Here is an 18,038-nt window from a genome sequence, read left to right as displayed (position 1 = left end):
CATTTTCATCTGTAAATGTGAATTGGTAGATACACATACATATTTGTCTATGATGTGAGATAGTGTATAATAATAGCAAGGAACAAGATAAAAATTAACAAGCCCAGGCAGAGTCTGCCAGAGGGCATAAGATAAATGGACTAAAAAACAGGAATACCCACAAATCATCCAGCACCTCATGTCCAAAAATCGTTATTAATAGGGGGTAATAACCAATCCCAAATTTTAACAGATATACAATGTATAAATATAACATTGTATGACACACAAGAATGAACTGCTATTTCCCTCAGGAGTTTACCCACTTTGTAACAATATCGAGTTGTATCCTTGAAACTGTAACTATTAGTACTGTTCTCAGCAGACATTTTAAATATATAACATTTTCAATAATACAAAACTATATTGATCATATAATCAATAATACATTTCTGGTGGGAGTGAGACATAACCATTATCACACTATTACAGTTAGTAGTCAGAGACGTAGCTGTCCTTGTCCTGGTGGTCTAGCACTCCCATTAGCATTTTGTGGGGCTTTAGATGACTAAGAGGGAGCAGCCAGTTCACCCTTCTAAGGAAAAGAGTGTTTAGGTGCATTTTTCCCATTTATGGCACCAACTTGCTGCCGCTGGGCAGGCGGTGGGTGTTTCTCTTGCTGTTGAGGAGGTAGTGATACATTTCTGAATATTGTAGATCCCACAGTTTGTATCAATAAGATTTAAACATTTTCTAAATTATCTCGGCATCAAACATTAGCGTACAGCTACATATTATCCTTCAACAAATGGGCAAGCAGAGAGTTTTGTACAGACATTAAAATGATTTTTCAAATGCATGAAGGCTCTAAACAAAAATCACATGATAAATACCTTGCAATGTCTACAACACTACACACCCTAAAACAGGACAGGCACCGTCAGTACTAATGTTGGGTAGAATGTTACTCACAAAGCTGGATTTAATAAAACTTGAAGTATAGATAAAAGTGTTAAATAAACAAAAACAAAATTCAAAGGGGCAAGAAATACATGCAATACAAAGATTAAGGCATTGTATGTATACATCACTATAAGGGGAAAAACACGCTAGATAGCGGCAGTGGTCACAAAGGGTTTTTGGACCGAAAATGTATGAAGTAACAACTACTGAAGGATATATAAGTCATGTTTCACAGATAAAACCATCAGGATCATCTGAGATTACAGATACAGATTACAGATACAGATATCTGTTCAGGTGTGTGGCATAATTACAGATCGAATTCTTCTAAGGAACAAAACAATGTGATCAGTTAAGATTGTAAAAATGTGCCTACACTTATGAATCATCACTATCACAAAATACAGATATGAACTTATCTGAATTAGTTTCAGATATTCCACCAGTGTTAAGCAATAATGGAGATCATCGTCCAATAAGAAATCAATGATCAACAGATCACTGACAAATCAAAGAACAACTGAGGGATTTTCGCCTAAGGCAAGAAAGAGAAAGAAGACACAAATACTATGCTGATAAGAAACTTGCAGTTTTATCAGGACAAAGACTCTCTGTAAAGAACTTTTAAAATTGTTATTGCTGTTTTGAATAATTATCTTGTTCTGTGTTGTTTGAGAAAGGAAGGAGGAGTGGTGTTTTCCATGACATGCCTCATGCTGTTGTAAGGATAACAGATGAACTGACCTAGCTCATGTCAGTCTGTGTGTGGGCAGGTCCAGTCAAGTGAGTCTCTGAGGAAATCAGTTACTGTGTAGAAACAAGATGGCTGCCTGAGCTAGTAACACAGTACAGTGTATACACAGATATTTCCCTGAGGTAAATTCTCTCAGCACCAACAAGGACTGTGGTTGTCCCACTGAGAGGAAATATTTACCTGAACATAAGGGCAGTATATGTGCATTATACCTGTATGTCAGCAACCAATAGAGATTGTGCAATCCTCCTCTGAGATTGCACTGATTTTCCCCTGAAAGACTGATTACATTTGGTTTTATATAAAAGTGTTCCAGTCATTATCTATTATAGTTAAATATAAATATAAACTGCATAACTGATTACTGTTCATTTTTATAAACTCGTCAGTATACTGTCTCAGACATCCCAACCTGCAAAATCTCATTTCAGGGAGGTGGCTTCACCCGCTACTGTGACGCCACCTCCCCCCCCCCAGTTATATATTGGGCACCTTGAAACCCTAAATAAGATAGAGACTTATCATTAAAGTAGCTTCCCACTAAAGGCACATTACAAAAAAGTAGCTTTATTGCACAACCACATATTTTCCAGTGATCGTACGCTTGTTGAATGCTTAAATATTTTAGAATACGAAGTTTATTGCATACAGTAAATAAGGTAGTATTTGTGTTTTATTTTATTTAAATCAGTGGGGGCTTTTTGGTTACTGGTGCATGCTTTGAGGGTACTATAACGTCCCAGCAACTAAAGGCATTCCTTAAAGAAACACTTTTCCGGATTTGGGCCACATTGGATCATGGTACTTCGAGTTTAAGGGAGATTGCCTTCCATTTGCTGGCATCAGGGAGCTGCTACTACAATTAGGGAGACTCCCTGAACTTCAGGGAGAGTTGGGATGTCTGCTGTCTCACCAGTGACAATAGCTGGAACATTACACATGTACATAAAGAAGGCGACGGCACAAGAATCATGTGAGAAGTGGAACTCATGTCGGCAATACATAACTAAAAACAGAATTTGTGGCTACTGTCTTCTATAAAACATTAATATCGCAAACACAAAATCTTCTTCCTAAAAAAGAAAAAAACACGCCAATATCAAAATGCATTCACGACAAGACTTTACATAAATATTTTAACATAATACAATACAATAGAGATAAATTACATCTATCATATACCCACAATCCGCAGCTCCTATAGGTATATTATTAATGTCATAATTCCACTATGGTATCGTAAGAAAAGGGGTTGAGTTTCTGTTAACACATGTAAATTGCATTGTTATACATTACTGTGTAAAGGGATCATTTACATTGCACCTTTAATGTAGGTAGTGATGATGCTTTAAATATATCGCCAGCATCGCCACCCAGTGAGATGGGTAGTAAAATTACTCTCTGCGAGACTGCCTTCAGACACTGATGTCAGCAGTTATGAATATTTGACAGGCAATCTCGATCCTGATACAGATCACTTGTGAATATATTGCAAGAGTTTTGATCATTAGGGCCTAAGTGTTCAACCACTTTTGAGGCAAGAAAAAGGTTGGGCTATAGATAGACAGGCCCCAATATATCAACTGCGAGACAGACAACGCTCGCTCTTGGCAAAGTCCGCCTGGAGAAGCAGGAGAAGTAGGAGACAGTATAGAGAGGAGATTAGATATATTTTGGAATTACAGGGGGTCTATATATATATTTCTGTGGACACTAAGTGAAGAATGGTTTCACGGTACGCCTAATCTTTCTTTCTTTTTAATGGATATTTGTAACAAATTTTAGGTAATTTTTAAGTCATAAATCAAGAGTTATATGATGTTGATACGGATTCAGAAGGGTGTTTTGCTGTGCTAGATTCAAGTAGTATAAAAAATAAAATAGGGGGGCATGTCTAGGCAGCAGCCATGACTGGTCGCAGAATCTGAGGCTCCAGCAGATATCTGAGTAATCCCCTGATTATCTCTTAGAATCTATAGCATTGCCATTACTTTTTACTATATCTTGATTCCTGGCGATCCTCTGAACAGAACTGTATACAATATTCAATATCTCTATGCCCTTCTAGTACTGGTCTGGACCGTTAGGTGACTAGAAGGAGGCCTACCTAGAGCACTTCATACCCCCCCCACCACCACGGCACCTGGGTTATGCCGCAAACGAGCAGGTACACACCAACTGCTGCACCATATCAAGCAAATTGAGCTATGTCGTACATAGAAACCATCCTACTTTCACTCTTACGAGAAATGAGCAAATCGCTAGACGAGCAATTTAAAGAACTATCATGGCAACTTGTTGACTGCTTCCACGCACACGGTTACGAACGCAACCCTAATGATGGCGACTTACTCTCACATAAGTCCGCTGCTGGGAGCTCAACACTCAGTCATACTTATGAGCCGCTGGTAGCATCAGTTTTAAGTGATTTAGCATATACTGTAAGTATTATGTCCCTTTAAGCCAGATGCCGAGGAAGGCTAACACTACAGTGGACCTCACCCAAGTCGGTCATGGGAATGCCGCCTCAATCACTCCGAACGTGAAGCAGAGAGCATCTAGGGCAGCCAACTCTGTGAGATTGTTAAGCTACAACAGCGGGACTCGATTCCAACTTACCATAGATGAGACGGAGCAACTCGTGGATATTAAGCTAAAAGCACCCACAATGGAACGGAAAGACCGAGAACAGCGGTCTCCAAGCAAAAGAGAAATCGGCTAAGATAAAGTATAATCTAGTATAACTTATTATATATAGCTAAGATTGAATTATATTTAACTTACCACTCTCTTCTGTCAGTTTGTTAAAAAAAATCATATAACCGTGTACCCTGTAACTGTATTTCCCTCATAAATGTACACACAATATATGCTGCTACCCTTGTTTAAAACCTTAATAAAAGAATTAACATTTTTAAAAAAATAGAATAGGAATGGTTTACTTAAGACAGAGTTTAAATATCATCCAAATAGGTAAGTAATAAATTCCATCAAGCTAAAGCATTACTGAGACCAGAAATACCTTAAACAATAACACCCATTGGTGGCATTATAAAATAGCCCGGGGGGAGGGGGGGTAGTTCAATACTTTGCAATATTATATAATTTTCTGTTATTTATAAATGTTATATAAGCTATATAAAGCACATATTAATTAATTGCACAATTTAACATAAACTGATTCAATTTGTGCACCAAAAACAAACAAAAAATAATATTTGATAATTTTAGCTTAAATCAGTCAGGTGGTAGCTTATTAAAGGTAACCTCTCACATGAAAAATATATTCTTTAAAAATTAATAACACCTGGCTAGATTACGAGTTTTGCGGTAAGCTTAAAAAGCAGCGTTAAAAGGTCCTAACGCTGCTTTTCAACGCCCGCTGGTATTACGAGTCTTGCAGGTTTAGGAGCACCGCACACTTCTTTGGCCTTAACGCAAATCAACTTACGTAAATTTCGTAAAGTCTTTTTTCAATGGGACTTGCATAGCGCCGGTATTACCAATTTGTCCTGGGAGGCCAAAAAGTGAGTGGTACACCCTCTACCTCCAAGATTCCTAAAGCATTCTAAAGTTAGTAGTTATGAGTTTTACACTGCAAAGCTGTAGCATAAAACTCATAACTAAAGTGCTAAAAAAGTACACTAACACCCATAAACTACCTATTAACCCCTAAACCGAGGCCCTCCCGCATCGCAAACACTATAATAAATTTTTTAACCCCTAATCTCTCGCTCCGGACATCGCCGCCACTATAATAAACATATTAACCCCTAAACCGCCACACTAGTTAAATATTATTATTAACCCCTAATCTCCTGCCCCCAACATCGCCGCCCCCTACATTATATTTATTAACCCCTAATCTGCTGCCCCCAACATCGCCACCACCTACCTACATTTATTAACCCCTAATCTGCGGTCCCCAACGTCGCCGTCGCTATTCTAAATTTATTAACCCTTTAAACCTAAATCTAACCCTAACCCTAACACCACCTAACTTAAATATAATTTAAATAAATCTAAATAAAATTACTATCATTAACCAAATTATTCCTATTAAAAACTAAATACTTACCTATAAAATAAACCCTAAGCTAGCTACAATATAACTAATAGTTACATTGTATCTAGCTTAGGGTTTATTTTTATTTTAAGGCAAGTTTGTATTTATTTTAACTAGGTAGAATTGTTACTAAATAGTTATTAACTATTTACTAACTACCTAGCTAAAATAAATACAAATTTACCTGTAAAATAAAACCTAACCTAAGTTACAATAACAACTTCACCCTGTGTCCGGGCGCGGTTACGCTCTGGGGCCTAGTTATCAAGCCATCAACCTCAAATACGCTGGAATTCCGCAGCGTATTTGTGGCGAGGCTGATTCGCCTTAGTTATCAAGCCCTAGATACCGGCAAAAGTAGAATTTAGTGACGTAAGCTTCGATCCGCCGGACTCAGTCTGACACAGATCGATTCTTACGTCACTACAGATGTTCCGCACACAAGTGCGGCACAATCTGACTACTTTTGCTAGTTATCAAAAAACTAGCAGGTACGCTCGGCACTTTTCCGGCCCAGCGTACCTGGTTTTCAATCCGTCGCCCTGGAGGCGGCGGATCCCATAGGAATCAATGGGAGTCTGACCATAGCGAAAGTTCATGTTCGCTGCTGCCAGACATCCCATTGATTCCTATGGGAGCTGTCTGCACCTAACACCATAACATGTATCCCGAGTCTAAACACCCCTAATCTGTCCCCCCCTACACCGCCGCAACTAAATAAAGTTATTACCCCCTAAACCGCCGCTCCCGGAGCCCACCGCCACTATACTAAATATGTTAACCCCTAAACCGCCGCTCCCGGAGCCCACCATCACTCTATTAAACTGATTAACCCCTAAACCGCCGCTCCCGGAGCCCACCGCAAGCTATACTAAATATGTTAACCCCTAAACCGCCGCTCCCGGAGCCCACCGCCACTCTAATAAACTGATTAACCCCTAAAACCGCCGCTCCCGGAGCCCACCGCAAGCTATACTAAATATGTTAACCCCTAAACCGCCACTTCCGTTCCCCGCCGCAACTATAATATATGTATTAACCCCTAAACCGCCGCTCCCAGACCCCGCCGCCACCTACATGATACCTATTAACCCCTATCCTGCCCCCCTATATCGTCGCCACCTATAATAAATGTATTAACCCCTATCCTGCCCCCCACTACACCACCGCCACTGTAATAAAATTATTAACCCCTAAACCTAAGTCTAACCCTAACACCCCCTAACTTAAATATTAATTAAATAAATCTAAATAATATTTCTCTTATTAAATAAATTAATCCTATTTAAAACTAAATACTTACCTTTAAAATAAACCCTAATATAGCTACAATATAAATAATAATTATATTGTAGCTATTTTAGGATTTATTTTTATTTTACAGGCAATTTTCCATTTATTTTAACTAGGTACAATAGCTATTAAATAGTTATTAACTATTTAATAGCTACCTAGCTAAAATAAAGAGAAATTTACCTGTAAAATAAAAACTAACCTAAGTTACAATTACACCTAACACTACACTATACTTAAATAAATTATTCCTATTTAAAACTAAATACTTACCTGTAAAATAAACCCTAAGATAGCTACAATGTAATTAATAATTACATTGTAGCTATTTTAGGATTTATATTTATTTTACAGGTAACTTGGTATTTATTTTAGCTAGTTAGAATAGTTATTAAATAGTTATTAACTATTTAATAACTACCTAGCTAAAAGAAATACAAAATTACCTGTAAAATAAATCCTAACCTAAGTTACAATTAAACCTAACACTACACTATCATTAAATTAATTAAATAAATTACCTACAAATAACTACAATTAAATACAATTACATAAACTAACTAAAGTACAAAAAATAAAAAAAGCTAAGTTACAAAAAATAAAAAAAATAACTTACAAACATTTAAAAAATATTACAACAATTTTAAGCTACTTACACCTAATCTAACCCCCTAATAAAATAACAAAGCCCCCCAAAATAAAAAAATTCCCTACCCTATTCTAAATTAAAAAGTTCAAAGCTCTTTTACCTTACCAGCCCTTAAAAGGGCCTTTTGCGGGGCATGCCCCAAAGAATTCAGCTCTTTTGCCTGTAAAAGAAAAATACAACCCCCCCAACATTAAAATTTAGTGATGCGGAATCTGTTGGCGCTCTACAAATAACCGATAATAATAAATAATAACCCACCACCCACATACCCCTAATCTAACCCAAACCCCCCTTAAAAAACCTAACACTACCCCCCTGAAGATCATCCTACCTTTAGTAGTCTTCAGCCAGCCGACCATCGATGGAACCGAAGAGGAGATCCGGAGCAGCAGAAGTCATCATCCACGGGGCGCTGAAGAAATCTTCCATCCGATGAAGTCATGATCCAGGCGGCGCTGAAGAATTCTTCCATCCGGGCGATGTCATCTTCCAAGCGGCGTCTTCAATCTTCATCCATCCGGAGCGGAGCCATCTTCAGACGAGCCGACGCGGAGCCATCCTCTTCTTCCAGACGACTACCGACGAATGGATATTCCTTTAAGGGACATCATCCAAGATGGCGTCCCTTCAATTCCGATTGGCTGATAGGATTCTATCAGCCAATCGGAATTAAGGTAGGAAAAATCTGATTGGCTGATTGAATCAGCCAATCAGATTGAAGTTCATTCCGATTGGCTGATCCAATCAGCCAATCAGATTGAGCTTGCATTCTATTGGCTGATCGGAACGCTTGCTCGTCTGCAGGGTCCAGATGTTTCTTTGAGAATGTGCTTGTTCCCTATTGTCCCGGGTGTTCCACCTTGGGGGGGGGGGCTCCGCAGCCTGAGGGTGCTGTTCTGGAGTGTTGTGCCTTTCGGTACCGGATTGCATTTGCGTTTTGCTCAGACATCTGTTTGACTTATTGAGCGACCCTTAATTCTCAGATAATCCCCTATTATCTTTGTTTTGGAGTTCTTTCCCAGTTTTGTCAAGTAGGGCTCCGTTTGGCTAGTCCTGCGGGTAGGTCTGTGTCTTTTTTGGGCGTTAACCTTTGGGTTGCCTTATATTTTATTTTGTATCCGATGGGATGTTTTTTATTTTCGTTTGTTTCCTTCAGGAACCTTCTGGTACCAATAATCTTTGTTACTTCTTCAGAAGTTGTTTGGACATGTTAGTCCTATGTTTAATAATGTCTGTTTTTCTTTTTTCCCTATGTGGGAGAATTTATGCAGCTTGCCGGTTAGGACCCGGGGTACAGGCTGGTCCTGTAGGGTTTGTTAGGTTTTGTGGCTGTTCAGACACGTGGCACTGCTTCTGCTGGTTCGGTAGTTTCACTGAGTGTTCAAGTTATCACTGTTTTTAATGTTACACTAAGAATTCGAGGGGACCTGTGGGTTCACGAGGCGGGAAAGGATTGTGTCAGTCCTCTTATAGCCTTCAGTCATGGATGTCTGGGCAGGGGAGGGTCCCGGCTACGTTTCTCCATTTGACATCTGATTTCATCAGAACCTAGAATTCCTCCTCCTTGTGGGAGGGGGCTGGCGGGCGTAGTGCCCCGTGGCCACTGTTTGAGTGGTTTGGCCTTCAATCTTTAGGCCCCGGAATGGTCCTATGGGACTTGGTCCAACAGCTTGTATGGTTTGTCCAGTATGTGGAAGGTTTTGTATTTTGAAACCTATTACTGTTTGGCACCTTTAAGGGGGTGCGTGTCAGCTATTTCTAGTGTATTTAGAGATGGCTCTTACTCTAGGCCACGTAAGGTCTGTCTGAGTTATGAGACCTTGGGTCTTTTTTCATTGTATCTGGGTGGGTTAGATCTCCTTTTAGGGATCTGTGTTCCGGACGTTGGTTGGTCATTGTGGGGACTTGTTTAGCTCGGGTTTTTCCGGAGCCGGGAAGGTGTGGCACCTTTTCTCTCCCCTGTGTCCACTACCTATGTGGAGGTGATGGGGAGCCTAGCCCTGCTAGTAGGGTTTTGGGAACTTGAGGTATCCCTTCGGTTGTCCTGTGGCCTGCTGCAGTCTCTTCGTTTGACTTCTGGCCTTGCTCCTTGGAGAGTTGGACTTATCTAGGGGAGGTTCCTTCATTGATAGGAGCTTTCGAGTTCTCTGCACTGTCCGTTTTCTCGATAGGCTCCATCCCTCTTGTCTGGCTTTTGGCCAGTTGGGGTGTTTAGTTCCAGGGTATAATTGCCTGAACTATTAGGTATCCGGGCCTGTTTTTTTCTTCCTGAGTCTTTCTCTTCTGGGGCTTCACTCCTAGCCCAGTTTTTATTTTTTGGGGGATCTCAGGGTTGGTCGGGATGTTCCACGGTGTTGGTAAATGGGGCTATGTCCTTGTTCCACCTACCTGACCGGGTCAGGGTTGTCTCGGTCTATTGGAGTATACTCCTTGCCACAGAGTAATCCATGTAATCTGGGGTTAGTCGGTGGCTTGTGCCTCTAGACTGGTGGGTTTCTACCCAGCTGCTGGTGCTGGATTACAGTCTTCTGGTGCACCTTAGGGTTGCATTCCCTGGTTGGTTTGCCAGGATACCCGAGGATTCTCTGTTTGGCAGGCGAATGGGTTGACTGTGCCTATGTTAGGCGAACTACTTGTGGTCCTTCTAGGTCATTAGCAGGGGATCTTTCTCCCGTTTAGCCAGTGGCTTCGGGCCTGGAGGGTGGTTTTGGCCTTCTGGCTTCTTCCCCTTTTTCTTAGGGATATTTGTTTCTTTGGGAGACAGAGTCCTTACTAGGGCCTTCTCCTGGTCGGGAAGTGGATGGTGGACTTGGTTCCACCTCGAATCTTGCTATTTCCATGTCAGACTGAGGGGCCTTGTTTTGATAGATCCTTGGGTCTAAGGCCTTGTCTGTTTTTCAGAAGCTGTACCATCTTGCACTCGTTCCTATACCAGTTTCGGGATTCTTTTGTTTCCCTATTTTGGATTCCGGTGGCTGGGTTGCTCCAGCTGAGTGTGGATCTGCAGGCCAGGATGTCAGAGCGGTTTAAGGGTTGCAGTCTCCTCTGGAGGTTGCTCTGTGCCTATCCTGATAGCTCAATCTCCTTGGATATGGTGTTTCTTTTCTCTTTGTTCCTTTGACAGGGAAGGCTTTACTCATCCTTTGGGTTCTGAAGATTGCCGGGAGCAGGCCCTCTGTTGAGGGGCTGTTTTGTGCGGTCTGGTTTCTTAAAGAACGCTTCCTTCCTTGCAAGCTTCCTTTGTGTCGTCTGTTGTGGACTCTGGGTTTTCAATCTCGGGGTTTTCACCTGGATCTATTACACGTTTTTCGTGGTCGCATACTTTAGTGTTCTAGGGACTGGCACAGGGAGATCTTTATCTCTTTTGGTTGTGTGAATGCTTGCAGGATGATAGGGAGATGGCTTTTCTGTCTCCGTGCCCGGTTTTACTCGGTTTCGCTTGGTATCAGCATGGCCTCCTTCCCTTTTTGGGTCTGTTTGGGTATTTGTTAGCTGGGCCCACTCTTGGAGGTGTTCTTTTTTGTATTAAGGGACTTTTCAGTTCCTCAGTCCTCTTTTGCCTTGTCTCTTTGAGGATTTTGTCTGGTTTCCCCTTCATTTGTGGGGGGTGATTGGTGGGGGACCGTCTGTGGGCGACAGTGTCTCTTGGTGGACTGTTGGCTCAGTTGTGTCCGTTTTGCGGTCTCTTGTCTGGCTCTGGACTAGCTGCGAGTCAGTGTCATTGGGGCTTTTCCTTTAAAACCTTTTTTCTCGGCTTCGGTTGAAGCTTTTTTTTTTGTGGTATTGAGGGTTAGGTCTGGTGCCCTCAGTAGGGGTCGCCTTTTGTACCCTCCCATCTTGGCATTCAGTGTCCTCTATAGCTTGGGTAGTGGTTTCCCAAAAGTAATGAATGCAGCTGTGGACACTTTCCTTTTAAGAAGAAAAACATAAATTATGCTTCTGATGGAAAGAGTCTACAGCTCCCCACCCGTCATTTTCTTTGGGGCGTCCTTATATTCTTCTGGCACCTTTTCACCCTGATGCTTCTTCTACTGTTCCTACTGACTGGGGGATGAGGGGAGTGGGAGGAGTATTTAAGCCTTTGGCTGGGGTGTCTTTGCCTCCTCCTGGTGGCCAAGTTCTTATTTCCCAAAAGTAATGAATGCAGCTGTGGACTCTTTCCATCAGAAGAAAAGGAAATTATCAGGTAAGCATAATTTATGTTTTTTAATTTTCTTTATATTATTTGATTAAAGCTGGAGATTTGCTAAATCATTATAAAGTTTAAACTGCTACTTTGATTATAGTAATTTATCCTAGATTTAATAACTAAACGTATTCATAATTGGTCAGTGATACAGACTGTTATAATAGTAAACTCTTTAATAGTATTTGGATCATAATTAATAGTCAAAAGTGTTATTTAGCTATTTAGTAATCAGATTTTGTAATTGGTTAATGCTGGTTTATTTTAAATTGTTCTAGAACCTTTAAATTGAGATAAAGATTTTCCATTAATTTGGTTAAAACCTAGTTTTCAAATATACTGTCATATTTTATTTTCTGGGTAGCAGGCAATTGGTTTAAGATTTAATATATATAGTAAATATTTTTGCAATCTGTTCGCAACTTTTTATTGTTTTTGTATATAATTTAAATGATCAGATTTACATCTTGTTAATGTTTTAATAAATCTGTTATTTATTTTGCCATAATTGAGTTCTTGTTATTGGATAATTACATTCACTATGTTTATAATAGTCACCTTTCAGAACAGATGGCTAGATTACGAGTTTGGCGTTAGCCTTAAAAAGCAGCGTTGAGAGGTCCCAACGCTGCTTTTTAATGCCCGCTGGTATTATGAGTCTGGCAGGTACAGGTGTACCACTCACTTTTCTTCCGCGACTCGAGCATACCGCAAATCCCCTTACGTCAATTGCGTATCCTATCTTTTCAATGGAATTGGCCTAACGCTGGTATTACCCTCTCCTGTCAAGACTCCTACCGCATCTAAAAGTCAGTAGTTGAGTTTTATGGGCTAACGCCGGAACATAAAACTCTTAACTAAAGTGCTAAAAAGTACACTAACACCCATAAACTACCTATTAACCCCTAAACCGAGCCCCCCCCCCATCGGAAACACTTTAATAAATATATTAACTCCTAATCTGCCGACCGGACATCGCCGCCACTTTAATAAATATATTAACCCCTAAACCGCCTCACTCCCGCCTCGCAAACACTAGTTACATTGTATTAACCCCTAATATGCCGTCCCTAACATCGCTGCTACTATATTAAAGGTATTAACCCCTAAACCTAAGTCTAAACCTAACCCTAACCCCCCCTAACTTAAATATAATTTAAAATAATCTAAATAAAATTACTACAATTAAATAAATTAATCCTATTTAAAACTAAATACTTATATATAAAATAAACCCTAAGCTAGCTACAATATAACTAATAGTTACATTGTAGCTAGTTTAGGATTTATATTTATTTTACAGGCAACTTTGTATTTATTTTAACTAGGTACAATAGTTATTAAATAGTTATTAACTATTTAATAACTACCTAGTTAAAATAAATACAAATATACCTGTAAAATAAATCCTAACCTAAGAAGTCTTCATCCAGGCGGCATCTTCTATATTCATACATCCGGACCGGGTCCATCTTCAATCCAGCCGACGCGGAGCCATCCTCTTCAAACGACGTCCTAACACTGAATGAAGGTTCCTTTATATGACGTCATCCAAGATGGTTCCAATCAGCCAATAGAATGCAAGCTCAATCCTTTTGGTTGATCCAATCAGCCAATAGGATTTTTCCTAACTTAATTCCGATTGGCTGATAGAATTCTATCAGCCAATCGGAATTCAAGGGACGCCATCTTGGATGACGTCATTTAAAGGAACCTTCATTCAGTGTTAGGACGTCGTTTGAAGAGGATGGCTCCACGTCGGCTGGATTGAAGATGGACCCGCTCCGTTTGGATGAAGATAGAAGATGCAATCTGGATGAAGACTTCTGCCGCTTGAAGGACCTCTTCTGCCCGGATCGGAAGAAGACTTCTGCCCCTCTGGAGGTCCACTTGTGCCCGACTGGGTGAAGACGGCTCAAGGTAGGGAGATCTTCAAGGGGGTAGTGTTTTTTTAAGGGGGGATTGGGTGGGTTTTAGAGTAGGGTTGGTTGTGTGGGTGGTGGGTTTTAATGTTGGGGGGGTATTTTATTTTTTTTACAGGTAAAAGATCTGATTACTTTGGGGCAATGCCCGCAAAAGGCCCTTTTAAGGGCTATTTGTAATTTAGTGTAGGGTAGGGAATTTTATTATTTTGGGGGCTTTTTTATTTTATTAGGGATATTAGATTAGGTGTAATTAGTTTAAAATTCTTGTAATTCTTTTTTTTTCTGTAATTTAGTGTTTTTTTTATAATTTAGTTTGTTTAATTTAATTGTAATTAATTGTAGGTAGTTTAGGTAATTAGTTTAATTATAGTGTAGTGTTAGTTGTAATTCTAACTGAGGTTAGGGTTTATTTTACAGGTACTTTTGTACTTATTTTAACTAGGAAGTTATTAAATAGTTTATAGCTATTAAATAACTATTGTACCTAGTTAAAATAAATACAAAGTTGCCTGTAGCTAGCTTAGGGTTTATTTTATCGGTAAGTATTTAGTTTTAAATAGGAATAATTTTTTTAATTTTAGTAAATTTATTTGGATGTATTTAAATTATATTTAAGTTAGGGGGTGTTAGGGTTAGACTTAGGTTTAGGGGTTAATAAATTTAGAATAGTGGTGGTGACGTTGGGGGAGGCAGATTAGGGGTTAATATATGTAGGTAGGTGGCAGCGACGTTGGGGGCAGTACATTAGGGGTTCATAAGTATAATGTAGGTGGTGGCGGGGTTCAGAGCGGCAGATTAGGGGTTAATAATATAATGTAGGTGTCAGCGATAGCGGGGGTGGCAGATTAGGGGTTAATAAGTGTAATAGACTCGGGGTTCATGTTAGGGTGTTAGGTGCAGACATAAAATTTCCACATAGGAAACAATGGGGCTGCATTAGGAGCTGAACGCTGCTTTTTTGCAGGTGTTAGTTTTTTTTTCAGCCAGCTCAGCCCCATTGTTTCCTATGGGGAAATCGTGCACGAGCACGTTTAGCCAGCTCACCGCTGACTTAAGCAACGCTGGTATTGAGGTGAGATGTGGAGCTAAATTCTGCTCTACGCTCACCTTTTTGTGGCTAACGCCAGGTTTAAAAAAACCTGTAATACCAGCGTTGTCTTAAGGGAACGGTGGGAAAAAAGGCTCGTTAGCAACGCACCACTGTTACTGCAAAACTCGTAATCTCGGCGTAAGTTATTATTAATGAGTACTAGATATTAATATTTAATAATATTGTGTATTATTATTAATGATTAATATTCATAAACATTTCTAATAAATAGGTCCTGGGGGCGCTGCTTTAAAAGCTGGCTATTAACTATGTAACAATATCTTATTTGGTTAATTGTTTATTATATCACTCCTCACATTCAGTCTTCTACATTTCCTTACCCAAGACACAACTAAGATTTTAATCCACTCTCTCATCCTTTCCTGCCTTGACTACTGCAACTCCATCCTCTCTGGTCTCCCTAGCTGCCGTCTAGCTCTTTTACAATCCATAATGAATGCCTCTGCCAGGCTTGTCTTCCTTATAAGTCGCTCTTCATCTGCTGCACCTCTCTGCCAATCCCATCACTGGCATCCTCTAGCCTCCAGAATTAAACACAAAATTCTGACTCTGACATACAAGGCCCTCAACTGCTTTGCCCCCCCCCCCCCTATATCTCAGACATTGTCTCCAGATACTCTCCCTTCCATCCTTCCGTCCCCTTCACTCTGCTCATGACCTTCTCCTCTCCTTGTCTCTTGTTACCTCCTCAAATTCTCCAGACTGGCCCCTATCTTGTGGAACTCTCTGCCTTGCTCCAAAAGACTCTACCCTAGTTTTGAAAGTTTCAAGCGCTCTCTAAAGACTTTACTGTACAGGGATGCATACAACCTATACTAAACTTTCCTAACCCCAGTTCCTCTCCTCCTTTGTTATCCCCTTGACCCCTTTAGGATGTAAGCCTATGAGCCCAGATGTTTGCAGATCACCTTCATAAGTGCTGACTACAACAGTGCAACTCTCGGCAGGGTCCTCTACTTATTTGATCCCTAGAAATGTTACCATGATTATGTTTAAAGCGCTGCGGAATCTATTGACGTTCTACAAATAACTGATAACAATAATAATGCCAATTATAGTAAAAAGAAAGAACGACACTTACATAATCCTTATTTATATGTGTAAATATGTCTGCAAAGTTATTAAAAAAATATATATTTTAGAGGTGGAAAACTCAAGCAATATAATTATATTAACCCATTGATGTCAAGGATGAAAGGATGAATATGGATCAGAATGGAACAGCCACTTCCCAAGTAGCCACACCTACCAAATTATCTAGTTCCATGGGGCTAGCAAGGAGAGACACAACAAGCTACAGACACACCTTTGAATTCACACCTAAGTGTCCTATCTTTTGCTCTCAAAAGGCCTGTAACACCACCTTTCCAAGTAGCCACACCAACCAAATAAACCTATTTCACAAGGCTATGGTATAGAGATATAAACCTACATGTTACCTTGGAATTCACTCCCAAGTAGCCACCCACTATCCAAGTAGCCACACCTACCATACTCACCTATTCCATTAGACTAGGAGGGAGAGAGACAGCCACAGACCTAACTCCACGTACAAATGTCATATCAGGGAAAAAAATGTTTTGTGTAAAAAAGGCCTGGGACACCCACGTTTCAACTAGCCAAATCGACAAAATTTACCCATTCTAAAATGCCAAACAGGAGAGAAACTAAGAGGTAAAGATCGGCCACATAATTTACATCCAAGTTTCCATTCTGTTAAAAGAAAAGTGCTAAAATGGCCCAAAACTTATATTTTCCAAGTAGCCACACCATCCATTCCATATAAACATAATCCTCAAGGCTAAAATGGATATAAAAAAAATCCACTGATTCACCTACTCCACAAAGCTATGGGGGAGGGAAACCAGGAGCCACATATCTACCATGAAATCCACATCCTAGTGTATTCCAGTCAAGTAATCATTTTGTGGTAAAAAGGTCCACAATGTTCTTTTCCCAACTAGCAATAGCAACCAAATTCATAAGGTTAATAAATAAGAGCCTCAACCTGGTACTGTATCTATGTGCAAGTGTCTTTTCTGGTCAAAAAAGCATTTTGCTTAAAAAAGGCCAAGAGAGCCCAATTCCCAAGTAGACACACTAACTGAATTCACAAATTCTACAATAATAATTGGGGAAGAATAAAGGAGCCACAGACTTGTGATGGAATCAACATCCAATCTAAGTGTCTATTGTGTTTACATAAAAAAGGCACTGAACATCTAGAAGTAGAGAGAGATAACTAGCCATAGACTTGCCACAGAATCCATGCTTAAGTGTCCATTCCAGTCAATAAAATGTTTTACCAAAAAAAAAAAAAAGAAATAACCATTTCACAGGTTGCCAAACCAACCCAATTCACCAGTTCAAGAAGACTAGGAAACAGAGAATGAGATCTGTCATAGAATCCATGGCAAAGTGTCCATTCTTGTCGAAAACGTTTTGCACCAAAATGACCTAGAGAGCCCACTTTCATAGTAGCCACACTAGCCAAATTTACCCATTCTATAAGGCAAGGATGGAGAAAGACAACGAGCCACAGATCTGCCACATAACTATGATCTGTGGCTCCTTCTTTTCTCTCCCTCTTTGTTATTTGAAATGGGTCAATTTGGTTTGTGTAGCTACTTGGGAACTGGGCACTATGGACCTTTTTTATTCAAAGCACATTTTTCCACAGAATGAAGATTTACATGTGCATTCCATGGTGATCTATGGCTCCTTGTCTCTCTCTCCAAACCTTTTGGAATGTGTGAATTTGTTAGTTGTGGGCACTTAGAAAGTGGGACATTTGTTACAAAATGAACTTTTTTAATTAGAATGGAGATTTGGATTTGGATCTGTGGCTTTTTGTATTCTAGCATTGGGGAATGGGTGAATTTGTTTGATGTGAATACTTGTTTTGACCAGATAGGATACTTAGACGTGGATTTTGTGGCAGATATGTAGCTTTTTTTGTACCTTGCTAGCCTTGTGGAACTGATTCATTATTTTTTTTGGTGTGGCTACTTGGAACGTTCCGGCCAGTTGTATTTTGTATTCATGTTGACTAGGAAGGAGAACATTTAAAAAATATGTTTTCCACCTCTAAAATATGGTTCTGATGAGTCTT

General features: G+C 39.9%; 1 protein-coding gene across 1 annotated transcript in view; it reads left to right on the top strand.

Moving 5' to 3' along the window:
* HTRA4 (HtrA serine peptidase 4) overlaps positions 1–18,038 on the top strand; it is a 311,700-nt gene that overhangs the window by 265,001 nt on the left and 28,661 nt on the right. The gene's annotated exons all lie outside the window — the stretch shown is intronic.

The sequence above is a fragment of the Bombina bombina genome, chromosome 6 (genome assembly GCF_027579735.1).
Source record: "Bombina bombina isolate aBomBom1 chromosome 6, aBomBom1.pri, whole genome shotgun sequence".
Taxonomy (NCBI): Eukaryota; Metazoa; Chordata; class Amphibia; order Anura; family Bombinatoridae; genus Bombina; species Bombina bombina.
This window is presented reverse-complemented; position numbering and strand designations above follow the sequence as displayed.